Source organism: Microtus pennsylvanicus, chromosome 12 (genome assembly GCF_037038515.1).
Source record: "Microtus pennsylvanicus isolate mMicPen1 chromosome 12, mMicPen1.hap1, whole genome shotgun sequence".
Classification (NCBI taxonomy): Eukaryota; Metazoa; Chordata; class Mammalia; order Rodentia; family Cricetidae; genus Microtus; species Microtus pennsylvanicus.
Genome location: NC_134590.1, coordinates 72588667 through 72612521, shown reverse-complemented (window position 1 = coordinate 72612521; position 23855 = coordinate 72588667). Strand labels below are relative to the sequence as shown.

At 46.3% G+C, this 23855-nt stretch overlaps 1 protein-coding gene and 1 pseudogene across 2 annotated transcripts in view; both read left to right on the top strand.

Annotated features, from left to right (window-relative positions):
* The first annotated feature begins 4453 nt into the window (after window positions 1-4453).
* On the top strand, window positions 4454-4608 carry LOC142833232 (U1 spliceosomal RNA; annotated as a pseudogene).
* A 16566-nt stretch (window positions 4609-21174) lies between these two features.
* Window positions 21175-23855, top strand: part of Grb10 (growth factor receptor bound protein 10) — a 122429-nt gene continuing 119748 nt past the window's right edge. The window contains exon 1 of one of the 2 annotated variants that reach the window (XM_075944372.1): window positions 21175-21378. The gene's annotated coding sequence lies outside the window, so the exon portion shown is untranslated. The remainder of the gene's footprint in view (window positions 21379-23855) is intronic. The other variant, XM_075944366.1, reaches the window with a different exon arrangement.

The following is a 23855-nucleotide window of genomic DNA, read 5'->3' as shown; positions in this document are numbered from 1 at the left end:
ACAATGTTGCACAGGTTAAAATGTATTTAAAAGGAAGAGTGTGACAACAGAGCAAAGGCCAGGAGGGAGAAAGTTCACGGCTGCAAAGCCTTGGTTCTCGGCACGAAGTGGGACAGTACTCTACATTTTCACACATCACACACGGATCTGCTTCCAGGAAGAGGAACTAGCCTGCAGCCAAGCTACCCTGTGTTGTCCAGAGAGAGTGAGGGAAATGGCTTAGCATCTCTGAACCAAACTTTACTCATGGATAAATCTGTCTTAGGTTTTTGGGAGTTTGTCTGTTTTTTCGTGTTATAGCAAAATGTTAGTGTCTCGCTACTTAAGAAGAACAGAAGTTTCTCTGACTCGTGAGTCTGGAGAGGAAGTCTAAGAGCAGGATGCTGGGATCTAGACAGGGCCTTCTTTTTGCAGAACAAAAGGACAGAAGGTGCCACGTGGCAAGATAGAGCACATGTGCTACCTGAGGCCTCTTAGAAACCTCTTAGGAGGTCCCTGATGCCATCCTGAGATCCCCACTTGCGTGAACTCAGCTAATCCTGATTGCCTACTGCCTCAGTTCACTTTCTGCTGCTGTGATAAAACACTCTGGGAAAGGCCACTTATGGGAGAAAATTACTTATTTTAACTCACTGTTTAAGGTGTAAACCATCAGCGCAGGGAAGCCATGGCGGCAGAAGTTTGAAGCAGCTGGTCATATCACGTCCACCAAAAGAAAAAAGAGGCAAAGGTAAGATAGTGTTCAACTTGCTCTCTCCATTTCACACAGCCTAGGATTCCCTGCCCAGAGAACTGTCCCGCCAACAATTCAGATAAGTCTTCCCACGTCACTTAACATAACCCAGTTATCTCCCATAGGCCCGACCAGAAGCCCATTTCCCAGATAATTACAGATCTTACCAAGCTGACAATTAAACCTAATCATCACACCAATTTTGATGGCTAATCTTGACTGTCAAATTGAGTGGCCCCAGAATCAACCAGGAAACATACCTGTGGGCATTTCAGTGAGACTTCCAGACAGGATTAGCAGAGGGGGAAGACCCTCCTTCAAAATAAAAGACACCTTCACCTGTGGCTCAGATGTAATCAGCACTGCCTGACTTCTTGAACTAGAGTATCTCTCTGTGTTGCTATCACTGGAGTTCCCTGCTGACATCAGATCCCAGGGCTTTCCAGAATCGACTGAAGAAGACGAAACTCCGGAGTTTTCGAAGACTTCAGTGCTCAGTTGGGACTGCAAAGGTATTCAGTTTTTTGGGCTGCATACCTGTTGGATTCCCAGTCCCTCAGCATATAGATGACAATTGTTGGACCACCCAGACCTCTAGTGTAAGCCAGTCTGGCCCCCTTTTCCTCTTTTGTTAGATACACACATATAAATATTTATATTAATCACACACATCTATCTGCCTTTCTGAGCCAGTCACTCGAGGAATGTGTTTCTCTAGGTGTTCTCAAATAATGTTGGCCCTGCTGTTTGAGGGACTATTGCTCTGAAAACAACTAATTTAAGAAGTACAGTTCTCTCTAGATAATTTTTTTCTCCATTCTGCCTCTGCCTAATACACCTATCAAAGGTCTCACCTCCAAATATTAAATCATTAATTTGGCCATCACATTAAAATCAAAGCAACTAGGAAAAGCAATTGTTTTACATCGTTACTCAAAATGTGGTCAATGTTTCTATTTTGCTCCAATTTCCTAAACCATCAGAAATCCCAACTAGTGGTGTGTGCCTTTCAGATATTAGAACTCTTGCATAAAATTCAGGCAGTGACATCCTTGCTTCCCCAATCATTCGAGGCAGAAGAAGCTGGCTCCTGCTGCTGCAGGTTATTCCACTGAGAGACATTTCAGCCTGCAATTGCTGTGATCGAGGCCAGGTGGGTATAAGTCCTTCTAGGTTTAGGGAAGACCAAGAAAAAGAAGCAAGAACCAAGGTAGAATCTTCCACTGAGAGGAAGACTAGAGTGGGGGTAAGAAGACTTCCTGTAACTCCCGAGAGCAAGCTGTACCAGCTGCTTCCCTCATCGGGGGATACTGAAGTCAGTCCCAAAAGCGCTGCAGCTTGGTGATGAGGTAAGTAAGGCTGTAACTAAGACAGGTTTATGTGTGTCCATTTGTTTATCAGTGTAGGACACTCCAAAGAGTTGTTCCTTTCTCATATTGAAGGCTGGAAACATGTATCTAGGTAGGCTGAGGAGAAGCACTAGTCACATGTCACTCTGGATCACAGTCCAGAGCTAAGAATTTCTTGGAATGTGGGGCTCAGGCCATGGGCTTCCCATTGCCGTGACCTATATGGTATACAGACAAGTGATTTGGCCTTGGCTACTTACTGGAAGTTGACTCTTTGGGGCTGGATCTTTGTTTGTGTGCTCTTCTGGGGCCTCTGGCTGCAGGGGTGGTGTTAGGGGTGGATCCTTTGTTTATAATAATTGCCTAAGGTCAACTGCCTGCCTGGCTGCTGAGCCAGCCACCTGAGGAACGTGTTTCTCTAAGGTGTTCTCAAATAGTGCTGGCCCTGCTCTTTGAGGGACTGTCGCTTTGAAAACAACTGATTTAAGAAGTGCAGCTCTCCCTCAGAATCTAGAGGAGATCCTGAGATGTCCTGACTAAACCAAACCTGAGGCTTCTAAAGTCATCTAAATAAGATGCATGTGATTAACACACTGCAACCTCAACACTTTCAGTATGTCTAGAATATTCTCAACAGCCACAGAGACCCATCTGTCCTGACAACCTAGGAAGTCTTTCCATGATCTCCATCTCCCCAAGTCCAAGGAGCTAAACATTTTATGTTTGAACTGGATTTCAACAACACTGTGACTAATATTCAGACTTCTGTGAGACAGTGGAAAGAGTGTGGATTCTGAGTAGCTCATATTTACCGAGCACGGTTTTTATTCCAGGCACTAGGCAAACATTGGTTCAGAAAAGTTAGCCTACCTAGGAGGGATGAATCCGCTGGAAAGAAGAAGTCATGTTTGAGCCCAGGCAGTCTGACTCCTAGGATCATGGTTAGCTTGATGCCATGCTGTTGCTCCTCCTACTAATGGCAAATAATGCCTTGATCACGATAAAACCCTCATGACAACACACCTAAATTTCCAGACTACCTCAGTCCAGTTTCCTTAAGTTTCAAGACATACAGACCACTCACATGCACCTTGAGAAAAGGAAAGCTGTGAAAGCTGCCCATGGGTGTTCCAGCAGCCAGTCCTTCCTGTCTCTCATGGGGATGCTTCTCTGTGGATCTTGTACCACTAAGCACATTGTTTCCCTCTGCTATTCCGGTTCCCACTGCTCATTCACAAGTGAGCTCCTGGTTTTAATTTTCTTAGCACCTTCACTGTGAGTGAGGTTGGTATCCCCAAGCCCGTGTCCCCCAATAGATGCTCTAAGCAAGAAATGTTCATGCCATATAACTGTTCACTGAGTTGCTTTTATTGTGCTCCCACTACCACTGACAATAACTGTCTTCGGAAAGGTGACTCCAACAAACCAATCAGCCACAGAAAGGAACAGGGGTGTAGCCTCTTATATAAACCATAGCAATGTAGGTGAACAATAACTTTGTTCTTTAGGTGACTATGACTCTGAAATCCGGAACACGTGGAAATATTCCACATGTTATCTTGTTCTAGCTAAGTAACATCTATTTTCTCTCAGCCATCATGTGATGCAACTTGCTTTCTGATGTTTTCTTGATCTCACTATGTCAAAGGCTTCTAGGGACTTTCCCGATATGGAGAACTAGGGTGGGGAACTCAGGATCAATGTCATTCCTTCTGTGGGAGTTGCTGCCACAAAAGGCCATTTTCTTGGGGATGAACTGCGCTAATACTAATGTTTAAACATGAGTGAAATCCTGGCTTAGGAATATACCAAGGACAATGAAATCTGCTATCAGGGATTACACTTGGATTGCTCAGGAGGTGATAATTCTCCCCCGAGTTGTTCTCTGGAAAAGGTGCAGAGTGTGCTAACTACTATTCCCTCACTTGCAGTTGTGGAGTCCGCTCAAGTTAGGGGCTACAGGTGTTGCACAAGTAGGGACATCTCTGGCTCTAAGTTAATCATTTGAACCAACTTCATGATAGCAGTTCAAAAGCATTTGAGCCTCCGCTCGATGCCAGACAGTGTACGTGTTAGTTTGTAAAGTAAATAAGACTGAATCAAGGTCCCCAAAGCTCAGAGGAGAAGACAGACTCTAACCAGGATTCACTGCACTGTTAATGGCACAAATATAGGCAACCTCAACACTATGGGGCCAGGCAGGCCCAGTAGTATCTAGGTTGAATCCCAAATCTTGTTTTTTTTCTCAGGCCAGCATGTCAGAACCCATTCAAGCAGATCACAGCTGCAAGCCCTAGAATGCCTGATTCTATATACCTGAGTGGTTCCTGAGAGTACGCATTTCTAGAAAGTTTGCTAGAGGTGTGGATACATACTTACCTGGCAGGGGAGATCTCATGATCATGAGGGTGATTTTCCTAAGGTGAGGCTCATCCATTGCACTCCAGGTATGCTAACCCATGATTTCTCCAAATACCGGAAAGTCAGCTGCATAATTTGTAGTAGTAGAGAGTATTTATGCTCTACCACCAAAAAGAGGTGTGGATGCTGCCAGTCTGTGGAGCACACACTGAGAACCTTTCTCTACTCCATGGCTTGGAAAAGTTGTGTTCTCTGTCTTGTCCTGGGTTCTACATGAGAAACAAGAACAAAGAAGTAGGTTAGGTCCTCCGATCATGATGATGAACTTGACATAGGTGCAGGGAAGACTGGCGGTACAGTCTGAAGGTTGAGAATGGAAGTCTGGAGTTCAGAGGATGTGTTGATGGCAGTTGTCAGGGGATGAGGAAGTGATGTGGCTCCACAGAAATTATGGGATAGATAAGAATGAGATAATCTTCACTACCACCCCCTCTCTCTGCCACACACTCACTCTTTCTCTCCCTCCCCTTCCTTATCTCTCTCTCTCTCTCTCTCTCTCTCTCTCTCTCTCTCTCTCTCTCTCACACACACACACACACACACACACACACGTTCTTTCCTTTCCTCTTCTTTCTTTCCTTCCTTTTCTCACAGATACACATTTTACAATGTGTCTTCTGCAGTTTACAGTGCTGTGCTGTTCTTCTAAGTATTCACAACATGTGTGTTTCGTAGACTTTGTATAGCATTTAGAGTTTACAAGTTCTTACAACCTTTGTTTGTTCATGGACAGTGTGCCTCTACAAGCATTGCTCCTCTAGGCTGAGTTGATTCCTGGCTAGTCCCAGAACCCTCTGTAGAAAGTGTCAGTCTTATTCCCTGGTAGGGAAAACTGGGCTGAGGCAAGGGGAAGGGAAGGCAGTTTTAGAACCTGATGAATGGTAAGAGAGAAAAGATGCAAGCAGAAGCAGGATGGAAGTCTTACTCTACAAAGAGTTGGGGCTGGTAGTGGTGAGACTGAACACCTCTGTATGATGCAGCTCCCAATGAGCCATTTCAAAGATCTTCTCATCAGTATGGCGTTTTGAAAGAGATCATACTATTGGACCACAAGCATTTGTTTTGATGAAGGGGAAAGTTGTTGTTTTTTTTTTTAAGTCTCATCATTGCACAGTCTCTTCTTTGTATTGTGATGGTTAATCTTAATTGTCAATTGGGCTGGATTCAGAGATTCCAAGCATTTATTAGTGTACTTCTGAGGACATTTCAGAGATGTTTGACATGAGGGTGAGCAACTGAGGGAGAAAGACCCTCCGAAAATGTGGGTGGCTCCACCCAATGGACTGGAGGCTAGGATGGAGTTGAAAGTGGAAGAGGAAAGAGATAGAAGTTGACACAGGCTCCATGTATTCTGAGAAAGTATGTCCACTGTGGCTACCATTATCCATGAACATTAGACTCCAGCTTCTGAAGAAACTTTCCTTGAGACTCACATAAGCATGTCTTCCACGAGCTTCTGTGCTAAGAAGGGTGGCATCATTAATTCCCCTTGTTCTGAGGCTTCCAGCTTTTTGACTGAGAAGCAACCAGGTTCTCTGGCTCACCAACATACAGATGGCCCCTGCTGGATGGCCCAATCTCCAATATATATAAGCCAATCCAATAAACTATCTTAAAATTATATAAACCACAAATATACACACACATATATGTATATATGTGTATACATATATGAATATACATACAACATACTGATTGTTTCTCTAGAGAACTCCAATACAATATTCAGTTCTGCTCCCTATGGTTGATGATGTCATGGGCCTTTGAGAAGAGCCTAACTTTCCTAAACCAATATAATTCCCAACCACATTCTAAATACCTAACATTATTACCACAGGTAAGTGCAACTCTCAACCCTCATCAGGGAAGCTTCTTTTTGCAGAATACAGGGGCTACTATAGAGATCTACAACTAGTTAAAATGCAGGGAATAAGTGACCCTGAGGTTTCCATCATCAAATGGGACATCTAAAACATAATTCAAACACCTAAGTAAGGCCCAGGGAACAACATGAAAGAGGGGAAGGAAAAATGCTGAAAGTCAGAAGACTAAGATGACTATGGAAAGATAGTGTATCCTAGACATGACAAGAATGTTGTACCCACAACATGGTTCCCTACACAAGATCCATACAAGTCAACGTGACATCTTGAATGATGGGGAAAATCTCACAAGGCTCCAACCCTAAATAAAATGAAGAGCTGCTGCCAAGTAATGTTTGCTAAGAGAAGAACCAGTCTTCTCCAGGAGCAAGCCCTGTAAGAGGTTATCCAATCCCATACGGTCAGCCCTAAACACACACATATAAAATCAAGTGTCATTTATACACACATGCACGAGCATACATACATGCACAAAATCAGAAAAGAAGAGAGCATGAATTTTAGAGGGAATATGGAGAGCATTGAAGGTGCAAAGAGTGAGGTATCGTTGTATGAAATTCTCAGCAGCAACAACAAAAAGGAACCATGTAAAAAGAAAGAGAAAAACACGAGCTTTGGTCAGTCTGAAGCCCACCATTCAAAGGGGATATGCATGGAAGCACTGGACTGGGGGTATCCATGGCTAAATTCTGTCTCCAAATTGCACATGCCAAAGCTCTAATGTGACAAATTTGGACAGAGGTCCTTCAAAACAGATGAGGAAGATAGATGGGGACAGTAGCAGGACCTTGTCCAATAAGATTAGTGTCATCATAAGAGATTAGGACAATGACCCATAAGGAAGGAAGACCCTGTAGTTCTCTCAGTAGATGGCCATTTCCAAGTCAAGGGAAAATATCAAAGGAGGAACCAGTAATGCCTGGCACCCTGACTAACATGTTCAGCCTCCTTCATTGTGAGAAAATAAATGCCCCTTATGTAAGTCACGAAATCTGTGGAGTTTTATTAGGTTGTATGAGTTTACTAAGCTTAACAGACTTGGGGAGAGACAGGTGGCGTGGGGGTAGGGGTCTCATCGGCTATACCTGTATGTGGACCCCCATTTCAAGAGTGAACTTTGAGGCTTTTCGTCATTGACATGAATGACCTATAACAGGAAGTCCTAGACTGAGAAGTGGTTTATGAATTGTGGAAGTGGTCAGCCTGCCCTGAGGTTGGGGTGCCTGGGAGGCCATCTATCAAAGACACTGAAGCAGACAAAGGAAACAGCATGGAACTTACAGATAGATCCTTGCTACAGAATAATTCAATACTTATATAAGATGGAAGAGTCCCACAGAGAACTCTATATCAATTCCCACCAGTTAGTAGTATTGGATTCGACAAACCTCAGCATGCCTTCCAATGACATACCTCTTGTGGAAACATGCTGAGTGTGTTGGCTGTGCATCCAGTGGTTGTGTAAATGCCTTCAAGTTCATATACTAGTGCAGACTGAGTAACAGCTGACTAAGGTGTGCTATGGTTTGGATATGGTTCCAGTGTGTCCCCCAAAGGTTTATGTAGGAAGTCTGGTTCCTAATGTGGCAATGTGAAGAGGTGGATAGACCCTTTAAGGGGCAGGGAGGTAATTAGGTAACTGGGGGTACTGTCCTTAGAAAGGATGAGTGCTGTTTATCCTTCACGGGTTCATGGTACAGGTGAGTACTCATGGACATGGTTTCTTCCCCTGTTGTCTGGCTTTCTGTCTCACTGTGTCATCAACCGGCCCCCACCCTGCAAGATGCCATTTGCTATCATGTGACACCCCCAAGGAGGCTCTTACCAGAGACTAAATATGGGGTTGTAGAATCCTGAACTTTAAGTATCCAAAGCTATAAGGTCAACACTTTCTTTGTAAAGTAGCCAGGTTCAAGCATTTTGTTACAGCATGCAAGTGCCGGAGAGCCTGGTACCCATCCCACCTTTCTTGTTAACCTGACAGAGCTAGTTCTCCCAGCCGTTGCATATGGAGGTGACAGACTGCACCCACTAGAATGTCAAGGCTGATCCTATGCCAAGTTCTCTGCTGGAAGCAGCACTATTCAGTGTCTAGACAATGGAAGAGTGGTGTTAGGGCGAGAGTCCCCTGTGGGGCTGACTGCTCCCCTTTTGGCTTACTTGCCCTTCAACTTCTCTACCATCCAGTCCTGCTCCCTTTCTTCCCTTTCATAGGTATCTCAGGTAGATGTCCTTCAAACTAATCACTCCCCATCTCCCCACAAAGTCCTGCTTTAGGCTGACCTACTGTCTGTCACATCTGTGATACAAGGATTGAAGAGTCAGGCCAAGAATCTGTGTCGCTTTCATCTCTATAGTGACTAATACATGACATGAGAGAATGCTATGGTGGAATTACAGAGTTTGTGATAGATTTTCCATGCTCAATCCGTGTTTGATGCAAAAGCAGGGTGTTAGGACTCTCCTTCCACAGTCCCCTGCCCACCTTGCTCTGCAAGCATGGAGGAACCCAGGTGAGGTTGATGCAATCACTGATCCGTTAGCACCTGCAGAGAGCAGGATGCTGGCTCTAAGTCATTGCGCCTGTTACATATGTGTTGCTATGCTATGACCATAATACTGGAAAGAAACAACTTAAGCGAGGAAGGACCCACGGTCTCAGAGGACACAGCCCATCATGGCAAGCAAGACAGAGCAGAGTTCATGGTAGAGGGAGGTCAGGTGTGGTAGTCTCTTCATACCATGATGGACTTAGGAAGAAGTACAACATAGCTCATGAGACCAGAACCAGGGACAGGTATAATCTTCAAAAGCACAGCCCTAGCTGCCTACTACCAGAGTTTCTCAATACCCAAAGCCTACAAAATAGTACCACAAGCTATAAGGCAGCCAAGATGTAAGTCATGAAGGGCATTTCATATTTAAGCCATAATAGTCACTAGGACTTGAGAATGGCCTGTGAGATTCCATTTGGAACTAAGAGTAAACTAAATTCACTTCCATTTAGGATACAGCCCTTACTGTCTCATCGGAGGCTCTACCTTACAACCTAGCCTTGTATGAAATCTGGGTTAGCCATCTAAGGAGAGAGCCTTGTTTAGGTATATTAACTCTAAAGAGATGGTTTTGTTTAGGAACATTAACTCTGGCATGTAAACATGGAGCCTGCTGGAAATGGACACTGTAACTGTGGGGAAACTGAGTGGTCAGTATGCAAGGGGACGTAACGTCCTGGGGAAAGCTAGGTATAGGGACATCTCACACGTGTGAGCAGGACCAGCCACCAGGAGAAGGGGTTGGAGAAGCAAAGCATCACCAGCGGCACATGGTCCACTGGGAACACCAAGCTCTGCCCTATGCCACAGGCAGATGTTTGGTGATGAGACCTTTATGTCAAAAGCCTTACGCAAAAAGTTAGACTCTGAGGTAACTTGAGAGAATCATCCTTTCCTGACTCTACTAGAAGGAGGACAGCAAACTATCAGGGTTCTAGGGGGGTATGTTTTTCAGAAGAGAAAAAAATACACAGCTTGCCCATGGATGTTTATTGCAAAGCTATTCATAGCAGTCAAAAACTGGAAACAGGCCAAATGCCCAACAGACAAGCATGTGGAGGGTGCCAATTCATCGAAAGGGGTGCCTGGAGGCTGCTGAAACCAAAACAAAACAGGAAACTCACTGCTCTTGTGTGGAGATGGAAGCATACACATTGCAGTATTGGGAAAAGGCCAAAGGTTATATAAATAGTTGACATTTCAAGTATTTTTTACCTCTTCCTGTCAACTTGCGAATATGAGGGAGATTTATCTTTCCATGAATGGTTATAGAAAGAGATGCTCTGAGCCACACAGCACTGCTTTCTACTGTCTTGCTTTGGAACAAAGCCACCACGGAGTTCCCCCGCTTGCTGCTCAACTTTCTGTTTGTCATCGGGGCTGGATGCTCACATCCAGGAAGGGCTGGAGAGTGCTTCTGAGATAAAGAGGGGATCAGCCAGCCCAGCTCAAAGCTCACCCTGAAGGCCACCCACTCAGCCCTTCAAAGCAGCCGTCCCTGGAAGAGGGCGGGACGGGGACAGGGTGTCCCGGACCATGCAGGAGATTCAGGTATGCATTCTTTGGACACTGTCATCTGACTGAGCAGTCTGTTGCTCTGAGTCTCCTATTCCCCCACAAGAAAACGACGGAGTGCCTGACAGGTCAGGTTCCCTTCCTGGCAGGGTGATCACAGACAATAATGGCCCGAGAAATTTGTCAGTGCTCTAACAAAAATCTCTTCCACCGGGTAATGTCTGGAGAAGAGAGTGTCTGCCCCACGGTTCTGATGACTAGAAGGTCAATATTTGTTAAGGGCCTCTGGTTGCATCATACATCAGGTGGTATCTGACAGTGAGAAGGGAAAGGGTGAGAGGGAGAGAGATCACATGAAAGAACGGAAATAAGAGAGCCCAAGGAGGGGAGAAGCTTACTTTTTTGGGGGGGAGGGACGGGTAGACCATTCTTCAACTCTTCAACAACTAACCTGTCCCTAATTATATCACTTATTTCGGTCATTGTTCTGAGAAATGCCTGACAGAAGCCATTTAAGTGAGAAGAGACTTACCTCAATCATGACATCAGCGTGTTCAGTCCATTGTGGCAGACAGTGTGTGGCAGAGCAGGGACACTCATATCAGGACAGGACAGGTGGTAGATAACGGAGACACTGATGGTCTTCTGGCTTTTCTTCCATCTAAAATTAAGTTTCAACATGACTTTTGATGAGAACAGATCACACTAGTCCCCAGCATTTCCTGATGGATGCTAGGCAGGCACACTGAGAATCACAGATACTTATATTCATGAATCCCAAGACACTGCCTTAGGAAGCTGGAATTGCTATTTCCCCAGGCCACAGGTGACTACAAGATTGGGCTGACTTGTGTGCCTCCAGATGATAGCCGTGATAAAACCCCCACTGCCTGTGAGTAGCTGCCATAGTCCTGGCATCATGTGAGGAGGCACTTTAGAAAGTCACCTGTCCTACTAACTTAGTACTCTCGACATTGCAACTGAGAACTCTTAATGCGTGGTGTCTAAGACCATACCCTGAGGGTTCTGGTTGAACAAGTGTGATGGTTTGAAAGCAATTTAATGTTTTCACATTTATTTATTCATGGACATGCCAGACACGCCACAGCATGTGTGCAGTGGTCAGAGGAGGACACCCTTCATATGTCAGTTCTTTCCTCCCACCCTGTGGGTGCCAGGGGCTTGAGCTCGGGTCATCATGCTTCACACTGTCTTTACCTACTTAGTTACCTTGTTGGCCCCTGAAGTCATTTAAATGTGGTCTGTCCTCTCAGGATTGATGGACTGAATGAAGGCTTGCTCCTCGATGTGGCGGTCCCTTTCCGAGGTGGAACCTAATGGGAAGTCACCGGAAGCACCAAAAGGATTAAGGTAGGTCCCAGAAATGCTGTTAGTTCTCACCAGGGGGCTCTCACAGAAACAGTAAACACAGTCATGTGAGCTCGGCCACTTCCATTCATTTAAACTGCTCTTCTGACACTGCTGCTTGAGGTCCTCGCTAAAGTGTGCTGATGCCACGTGACACCCTTTCCCCTACAGAACTCTGCACTGAATAAACTTCTTTTCTCTAGGAAATTACCCAGCATCAGGTATTCCCTTCCACTGACGGACTCACGCATTGGGGGTATGGTACAGTTTGAAACTCACGATTCCCAGTTGGTAGAGCCGTTTGGGAAGATCGTGAGGTCTAGTGAATGGAGATGGGTCATGGAGAGTTTCTCCCACACTGCCTCTGTTCTAATTCCCGGCATCCTGATCTGCCATGATGGGAAAAGCAACAGGTGCACTCACTGAGTACCACTCTCAGTGGCCACTCTCCCATACGTTCTTCTCAATGAAGAACAATGTCCTCCTGAGACCACAACTCAAAACAAGCCCTTTCTTCATTAACCTATTATGTCAGGAATTTTGTCACACAGAAGGGAAAAATAACCAATCTAAGTAAGAGGTACGTAGTCATGCTTGCTGCTCTGTCTTGTGATCCACAGTCCTGGACACACATTGTTATATGTGATTTAGTATGAGTGGTTTATGCTATATTATGTTATTGAATAATTAGGGACATCGCCGCGTAAAAATACACAAACCCATCAGAACAACCCAATTAAGTAAGACTTATCCTGAGGAAATTGCATCAGTAAGCCTAGAGAATTTGCTCAAGCTCAATTCATACGAAGTCAGTTTGGACCTATTTTCATCTAACACCAATGCACAAGGCCTTTTCCAGGATAGAACATGTAGCCCCAACAGGAGCATCTCCATGATACCCAGATGAGTTTTCTTCAAGAGTGATGGGCTTGTTGCAGAAATTCTCAGTGACTCCAGCTTATGGACACACAGAGATGGTAGCTCTAGCAGGAGCACCTGACAATTGCTGTCTGTGCCAAACAATCTTACAGAGTTCCACAGTCTCCTTGAACTCTAGACTACTCAAATGTGTGGGGTCCCTTGGTGGTCCAGAGTGTCCATGCAGTTCTCCCTGTGAGAGGTCTGCTGGGGCACCTCTGTTCTGGATATCCCAGTCCCCGAATCAGAATCTTGCCGCAACATTCCTGAGGTCTTGAGAAGAATGTAAATACTGCATCCTACCTGCCTACCCAAGAAGCTTGCCCAATGTCAGCATTTCATCCATGCTTGGCAACTGAAGTTGTCAGTTCCAAGGCCAATGATGTTATATAGTGAAGGCTTTCCTATTGGTTCCACTTCCTTCCCACTTGGCCATCTCTCGCCTCCATCAACAACCCCTGAGATATAGGGGTTCAGCTTGACCTAAGGGTAAAGGGAAGGAGACCCTTTCTGTTCTGGAAGCCAGTCACGTCTCGGTGGTTGGTACCTATCTTCTCGGTAAATTAATCTTGATCTCCTAGCCCCGTGCCCCCCTGATAAGGACCCTGTCATCTTTTGGTCTAGGGCTCGAAGCCATGATCTAAAGGTCAGTCCATAAATAAATTGCTCCCCTTACTAGCTGGCTCCATCCACTTGACCTACGATATAGTTTTGAATGACACCTGGTGTCTCAAGGCCCATTTGTAGGACAGGTCCCTCTTTTGGACTCTTTAATACATTGCTTAGCTGCACATCCACTGCCCTCCTCCTTCCATAGCATTTTGAATGGCTTTTCAAGCTACCTAGCAGGGTACAGTTCCCAACCTGTGGATGTCTCTAAGCTCTGAGAGGTCAGAATTCCCAAGATGGCATTCATAGCCAAGTCCTCAAATTCTCCAAAAGCAAGAAATCAGGAGAGACAAGTTAGAACCCTGCTCAATAATGAACTTAATGTTTTCTTTCTATGACTGTCCCTTTTCCCCACCTTGGATCCAGGACACACTGTATCACCCGAAAGTAAACAAGAATACTTTTTCTGTAGAGGGAAATATTAATGATACTAAAATCTAATTGCAGAATTACACACAAAAGATACCCTGTGAGGTAATGTGTTGAAATATCTGATTTTAAAATAAAATAATAAAATGGCAAGGAAATGACGAGAGACAGCTCTGAGTAGAGAAAAAAGATGGGTAGGTGCAAAGATAGTCAAACAGGTCACAGTAGCTTGCAATTAAGTAGTCTTGAGACATCTCGTTTCTCTGAGCTAGCTTCCTGGGCTATAAACTAAGACTGTAATGTACAGTAAGTATTAACCGAGACATGCACACAGGATCAGTGTGTACATACAAGAAACATATGTCTAAGTATATGATGAAGCAGATGCTTAAAAGATGCTTGTTTGGGGAATAAAAAGGGAAAAGGAGAAGAAGGAATAAAAATTACATAGAAAACGAGAAAACACAACTTTTCCTAGAAAAAAAATCTTCCATATACAGTCCATAGATCTTTGATTCAGATAGACTGTCAGTCATAAGAACCCTGAGTTACACGTACACACAAATGAAGGAGCAAGAACATACCCATGACTGTGAAGCATAATTTGCTGTACGACCGACATGATCCCTGACCAATAGAGGGCACAAGGTCCCCAAAGGACACAGACCCTCAGAGCACTGCTCTCCACCTGAGAGGACAGCTCATGGGTCTAAGTCCAACTACGCTGCCTTTTAGCAAGCATGTTTCCAGGGCTATCCTCTCTGTTTTGCAGAGAGATGAATCCTCTCACTGAGTCTATACTGTCTGACAGGCGTTTCTGGTATTAAGAATTTTGACACTGATTGCAAATTCTCACTTTACAAACACACTTTTCCTCACTGCCTGGCACACTGCGGAAGGTATGCTTATATTAAATTCCTTTTAGCTCTGCATAATTTTTTACTACTTAAGTAATTTTACCCTTATTTGGGGGTCCTTCTGTTAGCCCTGAAACTTACGTTATTAAAACCATGAAATGCATTGGATGAAAATATATTTCATTAAGCAAAGTTTGTATGACATTAGTGGTTAATTAACTCATAATTGAAATAAGGGGGCTAAGTTTTTTTGAGGCTAAAAAGGACCTCCCATTTTAGAGACACAACTAAGCATACCCCAGAGCTTATAATTGCATGCTAGCCCTCACATTCTAACACCATGTATAATTTCATTAGACTATTACCTTTAACTATAATGGGGCCCTGGATTTTAATATCTGTAAGGGCCAAACATGTTTGTTTAGGTCCTTCTGGTTGTCTAGTTACCAGCAATGTACTCTCTGAACATTACGTCCTGCTGTGTCAGAGTTTAAAATGCTGTATGCTCTCATCATACCTTTCTACAAGGCTGGGACGTTGTTTCAGACGAGGTGTAAGATGAAATTTCCTAGAGGCTTCCAGCATGCGCACAGGAGAAATGTCCCCTTGGTTCCTTGGACACAATTACTAGTGTAACTGTTTTGGAGCCATGTCTGTATTACTGCGGACAAGCATTAAGATGAAGCCAGCACCCTGAAGTTGTTCAGGCAAAACTGGAAGTGCCTAGGATTTGGACTGAGGAACCTTGTGATCCAAATCATGTAAACGGATGCTCGGTTTTCCAACTTGGATCAAGATGTCTTGTGGGGCAACCCTTCCCTAGACTCTATCATGGTGAAATCTTCCTAAGTGGCCTGGATTATGAGCTCTCCTTGCATCCTTCGCCTGTCTGTATCAGGTCTTGTGCGGGCTGCCCTGTGGTGTCTATGATGTCTTCCATGCCCTGAAGAATCAAAAGAGCAAATATCTGTGATCTCCACTTTTATATGGAAAACTAAACCTCCAAAAACAGAGCTCAGTGGAATCCTTCAGAGGCATCCTTAGAGCCTTGCCCTGAAGACATAGAGCCTGGCTGACTGAACCTTGATCCTGTTACCTGGCCTCTGCGGCAGAAGCACTGGCCTCCAGCCGAAAGGTTACAGCTCTTCCTTAAAGCAGCTTGGTGTTTACATGTATGCTCCTCTGTGGATCGATGTGTGGGTGAAGTTACCTCAGCCACCAAGCTTTAGACTATGATTGCCATGTGAGAATGTAACACACTGTTGACCTTCCCCGTCTCAGCTATTCTTCCCAATCTGTAGAGAAGTCAGATGGGATTTTCTAAAAGCACCTGGCATCATCTAATTCCTTCAAACCACCCGTCAAAAAAACAAGTTAAATTGGCTTATAATGTAAATGTAAGAGCTAGAACTAAAGAACTTCTAAAAAGTTTCCGTATCGAGTGAGGCAAGAGTTCCTTAAACAGGACTCGAAAAACAAGCCATGAACAATAAATTGATAACTTATCCTCCAAAATACAAAACCTTCCTTTTGATTCTTGAAACAGTGGGAGGGGGAGAAAGAATAAGAGAGAGAGAAAGGAGATAGAGAGAGAGAGAGAGAGAGACAGAGAGGAGAGAGAGAGAGAGAATGAGCAAAGCATGCATCCATATTAAAGAAACTCTAAAATTTAATAATATGAAAACAACCCAAAAGAAACATGATTTGAGCAGACACCTCACAAAATTATGGACAGACACAGCAAGTACACGAGAAAGTGCTTAACATACTAACTATGATAAGAATGCAAATTAAAATCAGGAAAGACATACCACTCCACGCTAATATGGACGGCTACAACTGAGAGGACTGATGAACACGTCTGGAGGAGGTGGAGTAACTGGGACAGTCATGATTTTTGGTGCAAATGCAAGTGGTATAATTACTTTGAACATAATTTGGCAGCTTCTGATAACGCATACCGCAGGACCTCTCTGCTCTGCCTCGCTGTTTACCCGAGGGAAACGAAAACTTGTGTTTCCACAAAAAGCCTCTCACGAAGAATTCTAGTAATTTTATTCATAATTGCCTAAAACTGAGACTGACCCACATTTCTCCTCACCAGCGAAGGGGTGAACAAATTCACACACACCCATATGGTGGGATCCTGTTCTACATTTAAAAGGAGCATGGTACAAATTTGGGAAACAACACAGGTGAACACCAAGTACATTGTACTGAGTTACTTTCTACACTAGCGGTGCCTCTCCCCCAGCAAAACCACAAGGTCACACAGCAGGTGGGTGGTTGCCCGATGTGGGGCCCAGGGGGTGGGGTAGGGTGGGTGTTGACTGCAAGGGTGGGGTATGAAGCAACCTTTCGGGGTCAATACTGTCCAGTGTCTTTACTGGTTACACAACTGTGTACCATTCTAAACTCAACAACACGTACTTTAAAAAAAAAAAATAAAAGAGTGAAGTCAGCAAATTATTTCAATAGATGAAATTCAAGGAATATTTTCCAGTGAGCCCTTGTTTTGCTTTGAAAAGTTCTTCTGATTCCAGCTGTTTTTAAAAAGGAGAGTTTCTATAAAGATGTCAGAAAACAGAATTAAATAGGTAGCCCAAAGAATGCCATACTATCCCAAGCCAGACCAGAAGACAGGAATTGGAGGCTCTATTTGGGTCTACCAAGCCCCCCTCCATGGTCCTCACCTGGTGTCCTTTGTCCTGACTTCTACCAATACTCCAAGTTCATAATCCCAGGTGTAGCATCTGATTGCTCAGCTCACCACTCTGCCCACCAACTAACCTACCTAGGAAATGGACTTTTTGGTCCTGATCTGTTGGGGATCAAAAAAGTCAGGATTGCTGGGGAAGTCATGATCTTCTAGTGTCCTTAGGTTATGTGCAAATGCCTAAACCTGATGAGTAAGGTACTCCTTACCCCTCCCGCCTCGACTCTCCGGACTCAACCTCACCCTCCCATCCTCCAGCTGCAGCTCCTGTATCCTATGACCAAATGTATCTACTGGGTACTTCTCCCCAAAGGAGCCAAGATTTCTCCTGGCACAGTTCTGAGATACATGCTTCTGCCTGGGCCTAAAGACCATTTTAGTTTCCTCTTTGCCTCACCTTCCAAGTCTGAGATTTTAGGACTCTATGGGGTCACTGCCACAGCCGCAGCCAGAAAAACTCTGAATGCCACCAGATCATTCTTCTGTAGAGTCTGGGGGAAGCTTTAACTCTCTGGCTTAAATGGTTCAAAGAGTAGACCCATTTGGACTACTCATGTGCAAGTATACATGGTAAGTTAAAAATGCAGATCAAGCTGGGCCTTGAGACTTATGTCTATAACCTCAGCGCCACAGACACTGAGGCAGGAGGATCCTGAAGCAGGAACAACCTATGAAGGTGATTGCTGTGCCACCTAGATGGATGTAGGAACCAGTAGTGTAAATATTCTCCTGGGGTCCTGGGGCAGCCACTATGTCAGAATTTGGGTCCCTATATTTTAAAACACTTTAGAAAAAAAGGGAAAGTTTTTTTTTTAATTTAGTTTGGGTTTTTGGTTTTGGGTTCATGGCTTCAAAGAATTCTATCCATTATAGCAGGGAAGGCATGGAAGCTCCTCTTAATGGAGATCAGAAACGAAAAAAGCGGATGAAGTGAGAACCAGGTATACTACCTTTAAAGTTCTGTTTCAAGAGACCTACTTCTGAATCCGTCCAGGTTCTACTTGTTGAGTGTCCAGCGCCTCCTGAATAGAGCTCCACTGCTGAAGATCAGTGCTCAGTACAGGAGCCTATAAGAAAGACAAGTCTGTAAATGGCATTTCATATACAAATCATAAGACACTGTGATTTCACTCTGACTGCAGATCACTCGCTGACCCACCAGGGTGTTCTGTTGGACTGTCCTCAGACTGGCTGGTCTCTGGTTTCCAGCTCTGCCTTCTAAGCTATGCCAGAACACACCATGTGCAGTAGGGACGGAGCGGCATAACTAGCATCTGTCGGGATGCCATTTGCCCTCCACGCTTTCCCTCTGCCAAAGCTACTGGCAACATTTGAGACGATGCCTGGGGCTGAGAGATCACTCCGTTACTCCGTTCATTTACACTACAGAGACATTCATTTGTCTATGATTGTTTCCAATGATTTCTTCCACTTAGTTCCCTCTTTGGGCCAGGGTACTCCCTCACCCTTTTCTGGCAGAACGCTAGCAAAAAGGTACATCGTTACCACTGACACTATTCCTTCAATCAGCAAGGGAGACAGATGTTAATCAATTCATTACTAATTTAAAATTAGAGTCTATCAGATTCTCTACTTTCAGCTGAACGAGCCTCCTGAAGCTCATGTTTGGATAATGGAATTCCTCACTACTAGAGAATCCTGTTTCTTGTCTCGACAACCAAGTCTGCTTTATATAGCACCACTCTGGGAAGTTTGTGAGCCACAAAGTCTTACCCCAGGAGGCTGGGTTCTCCAGGCTCATTTGTAGACGGCAAAGCCTTAGAACATGTGTGTCTGTCACGGTTCTGTGAGGGAAAATGTGGGCAGGGGACACTGGGAGTCTGGAGATGAGAAAGGTACTAAGGTAGTCTGCCCACAGAATTGGCCAGGACGTCCCCTCTGGGGCTAACTGTAGCCCCAGAGCCACAGCAAGAACGGTAAGGCCGTAACCTTGGTTCAGAAAGGTGCTGTGTGCGTCCTGCCTGCTGAGTTCTACGGAGAACCAGGAAATGTGGGAAATGAGGGCCTGTCCAGGCTTTGACACCGACAAGAAAATGCTTGATATTTATTGACATACCATTCGAGTGAGATATAATGCCTGAAAACACAGATGTTTAGGGACAACGAAATTGAACTTTTTGCCTAGATCACTGCACTGCTCTTGTAAGGAAAAAAGAAAGCTCTAACTTATCAGATAAACTGACAAAATTAGAATCTGCGCCTAAACTAGCTAGATCTTTCTTATAAAATAAATCTGTGAATCTCAGAAAAGTATGGTGGTTACATAAGGCAACATCTCTATTCTTGGGAAGGCTACATCCACGTACAGAGGGCTGAAGGGTCCACGGTGTTTGGAACTTACCAACAAATCGATTCAGGAGGGAAAAAAAGTATTGCGAAAGCATGTAAAAAAACTTTCAAACATCTGTAAAAGTTCTATGACCTGCCAGGCTTTGTGTCTGGGGCAGTATGGATCACGTACGAGAGCATGCAGGAAAACTGCAGTTTGAAGCAAATCAACGCGGGAGAAAGTTTAGCCCAGTTTCCTCTGCTTCGGTTTGCTTTTGAATCCTTTGTCTACAAAAGAGTTCTTGTGTTCCTTTCCCCAGAAATCCAAGATTTATTCACATCATTTTCTCTGGATGTTGTGGGTTTCTGAGTTTGGACCAATGGCCAGAAACAAGACTGAGTGTTCAGTTATAGGAAAGGGAAAACTTTTCATTGATTACATCAGTCTGAGGTCGGAAAAACCACTGTTAGAAGCAAGAGGTACAAAACGGTGCTCAAAAGGAGCGTTGGGACGACACACACAACTTTCAAATCCTTGCCCTGTACTCACTCCCAGCGCCTCGACCTTCTGAAAGTTACTTCTTAGAGATTTAGTCTCTTTATTCTCTACAGTTGTTCCAGGAACAACCTCAGAGGCCAGGGTGAGGGAGAAGTAGGACTCATGAATGTTTCACACCACGTGTCTTCTCAACGACGGTGATTTACGGTTGGAGCTGCTTTTACAACGCCAAGACCCAAGAAAAAGGTGTAATTATTGGTACCCTATCTGTACTAAGAAACCGACATAACCCAGATATTAAGAATTTTTTCGACGGGGCTGATTCCCATTAACCCCGTTGCCTTTTCAGCGGTCACTTTAGAAGCCGGTACGGCCCGTCTGGCCATTACTTTCACGAGGGCCCCCACTTCAGAGGTAAAGGACACGAGGCTCGCTCGGCTGCCTCAAGAAAACAATAAAGGGCCTCTCAGGCTTCCCTCCTTCGGCTACTCACACGCAGCTGGCGAAACTGAGGCTGAGAAAGGTGAGGCTCGGACCCGACCCGCCGTGAGCAAGCCCGAGTTTCCATCTCCGGGACCGGGACTGCCCACGACGGTGTCGGACGGCCTCAGCCCGGGAAGAATTGGAACTGTGCGGTTGGGGAGTACTTTCTGAGTTTCGAACAATTCGCTTACGAGTGGCCCTTCGGGACAGGTCCGGTCGCTCTTTCGCCGGCGCGGCCGCGCACCCGGGCGGTGGCGTGGCGCCGGGGGTCCCGCGGGCGGGGAACATGGTGGGCGCGCGCTGGCCCGGGCGGGAGCATCGCGCCACGCCAGCCCCGCGGCCGCTGGGCCCGCGCCCCCCGCGCCACGCCCTGCGCCCAGGCCGCGGCTCCTCCCGCGCTGGCGGCCGCCGAGCGGTCCGGGCGGCGGCGGGAGGAGGAGCAGGAAAAGCGGCCGGGGGAGGAGGCGGAGGCGGAGGCGGCGGCGGAGGCGGGGAGGGCGGGCGGGGCCCCGAGAGTTTAAAGCCCATCGAGGGGGTGGGGAGGCCGGGAGGCGGCAGGAAGGGAAGGGCGCTGCGGCTAGTGGCGGGCGGGATTCGCGTTCCGAGACCCACGGGAGCACGAACTTTCCGCGCACCCTCACGCGCACAGCGACCGGGACCGTCCAGTGTCCGTCTTTGCCTTCGGGTACCCCGTAGAGGAGCGTGCGGAGTGTGGCCGGCGGCCACGCGGAGGCGGCGAGGAGCAGCGCGGCAGGTAGGAGTTGGGCGGGGAGCGGCGGCAAGTTACTTTGTGGTCCGCGCCTCGCGGGGCCCGGCGGCCGGGCGGGTCCCCGCGCCGTCATTGTCTGCGCTCTGGCCGCCCGCGGCTCGGGACGCGGGGCCCCGCGAGGCGCGGCGGGCGGAAGGGCGTCGCCTCGGGGCTGGGGGCTGCGGCGCCCCAGGCCCGCGCGGCGGGCGGCGTGGGATGGCGGGACGGGACGGGACGGCGGGGTGCATGGTCCGGGCGCCCCCGCGGGGCGCTCCCCTGCGCTCCAGACCCTGGGGGGAGGTGCGGGGCCCGGGCAGCGCATTCTTGAACCGTCTTGTCAGACGGCGGCGGCTCGGGGGCTGGGGCGGGGGCTGCGGTCAAGGCCGCGCTTCAGGGGCCGCCCGCTCCCGGGGGCCACCGCCCTGGAGGGTGGGCGCCCAGGCTCCGCTGGAGCGGCGGGTGCTCCTGCTGCGCCCCGGGCCTCGCCGTGCGCGCCTGGCGGGCCGGGCAGCGGTGCCAGACACTCCCAAGTCCCGAGCGAGCGCGGCCCGGCCGCGGACCGACGATCTTGCCCTCCCCCCCACCCCCCACCCCTTTCTTTCTTTGGTTCTCGTAGTGGCCCCGCTACCCGTCGCTGGGGCCTAACACCAAGTTTTGAGGGCTCGCGAACTAGCAGCCCGCCAGCGGTGGAAACGTGATAAGAGCGGTACCGTTTGCAGAAGGAAATTTCTGATGCAACTCTCCGCCTTTGCTGATTGCCTCTCCAAACGCCTGCCTGGCGAGGGCCTGCAGCATGGGCGTTATGGAAATTAGGGTATTCTTTACTTTTTAAAATTGTATTTGCCTTTTCTTGGCATTAGAAGAAACCCCGCGAACTTCTTTTCGTTTGCTTTGACCGAAACTGGGTAAAGTAGGGGAGCCACAGGTGATTTTTACAAGGCCCTGGTTCTTTAGGATGTTTTTGAAAAACTCTTTTCTTGTAACTCTTTCATTCAAGAGATGCAAAGAAAAAGTCCCAAACAAGTAGCATTCGTGAGTAAATATGTGTTATTGCACAACTTTCTCTTTGCGGCTGTTTAAAAGGCCAGGCCCAGAAGACTTTGTTTCAGAAAATGCTGATTCAGCCATTTGGAGCCCCTGAGTTTCAGAAATGGTGCTCAATTTAACGTTTCGCTCTGCTTTACCAGAACTCCAGTCGTTAGCTCCCCAGTGGCACACGCTGGGGCTTACACTTTAGTGAGGTTCGTATTTTACCGAAGTGGACCTCAAGTTCTGGATTTCTGCAGCAGAGGGAATTGTGTAAGGCGATGGATGGAGAATCCTGAGAGTTTTTCTTTCTTTTTTTTTCTTTTTCTTTCTTTTTTTTTTTCTAAACCTAGAGCACTGCGATCAAATGTGCTCCCAGGAATGATTCTCGCCTACCGAATTTTTGTGTTAAAAATCAAAACTTTAGGATGACTGGAACATAACTTTTTTTTTTTTTTTGAGTTTTACTGGGAACATTTAAAGGAGGGCTGCACGGGCCAGTCCGCACATTACAGGGAGGGAATTTGAGGACAGAGTTCCAGCCCAGCAGGCATTGCAGTAACTGAGACGCGGAGCCGCTGATACTTAGGTAGCATTTCGCAGTTTACAGGGCACTTTCAAAAGCCCTGTTGCTTTTTAGCCACTTGGTCGGGTAAGCCCCCACGGTCCCCATTTTACAGGTCTGGAAACCAAGGCTCAGGAGGTTAACTGGTGTGCCTGAGGCCATACCAGCTAACAAAGGACAAAGCTCTTGGAGACCTCCTGAGCTTTTCCCGTCTGCAAAAGCACGTCCACTTCTGGAAGAGGGACACCCTGCCCGACACACAGCACAGCAAATGGAGGCCGGGGCCTAGTTTCTTAGTCCAGTTGCTTCCAGCCTTCCAAGATTAATGCCACGTAGGCCAAGCAATTATCACTGTTTATTTTTTTTTACACTTGCACGCTCATTTATTTTGAGAAGAAACTTCAATGTTCATGAAATCATGAGTTTGATATGGTAACTGTGTTCATTATAATTAAAAAAATTTTTAAAAAAACTGTGTATCACTCAACTCACTTCTTGCACATTACTTGTGGCCTGTATTGCTTTTGAGGTTGGGTTGGGTTGGTCAAAGTGGATTTTGTTGGTGGACCAGGAAACCAGAAAGCAGGGCCGATTTTTGGTGGCTAATTGTCCAGGACTTTGTATGGTGGTTACTGCTATGGTTGGAAGCCAGAGCAGCTGTCCCTGACCAGTCAACCTCTACTGGGCAGCAAGAACAAAGTCAGAACCAAAGATCCAGCTCAAAACTTAGGACGTTGCTGAACCCGCTGGGCCAGCTTTGCAGAGTTTGGAAGCCAAACTTTGGTTGAACCAAGGCATCCATGTGCTTTTAGCTCATTTTAGAGCTGTACAAATTCTTGGTTAGCTTATCTTTTTAAAAAAAACTAATATTTTATAATTTAAAGAATTAAAA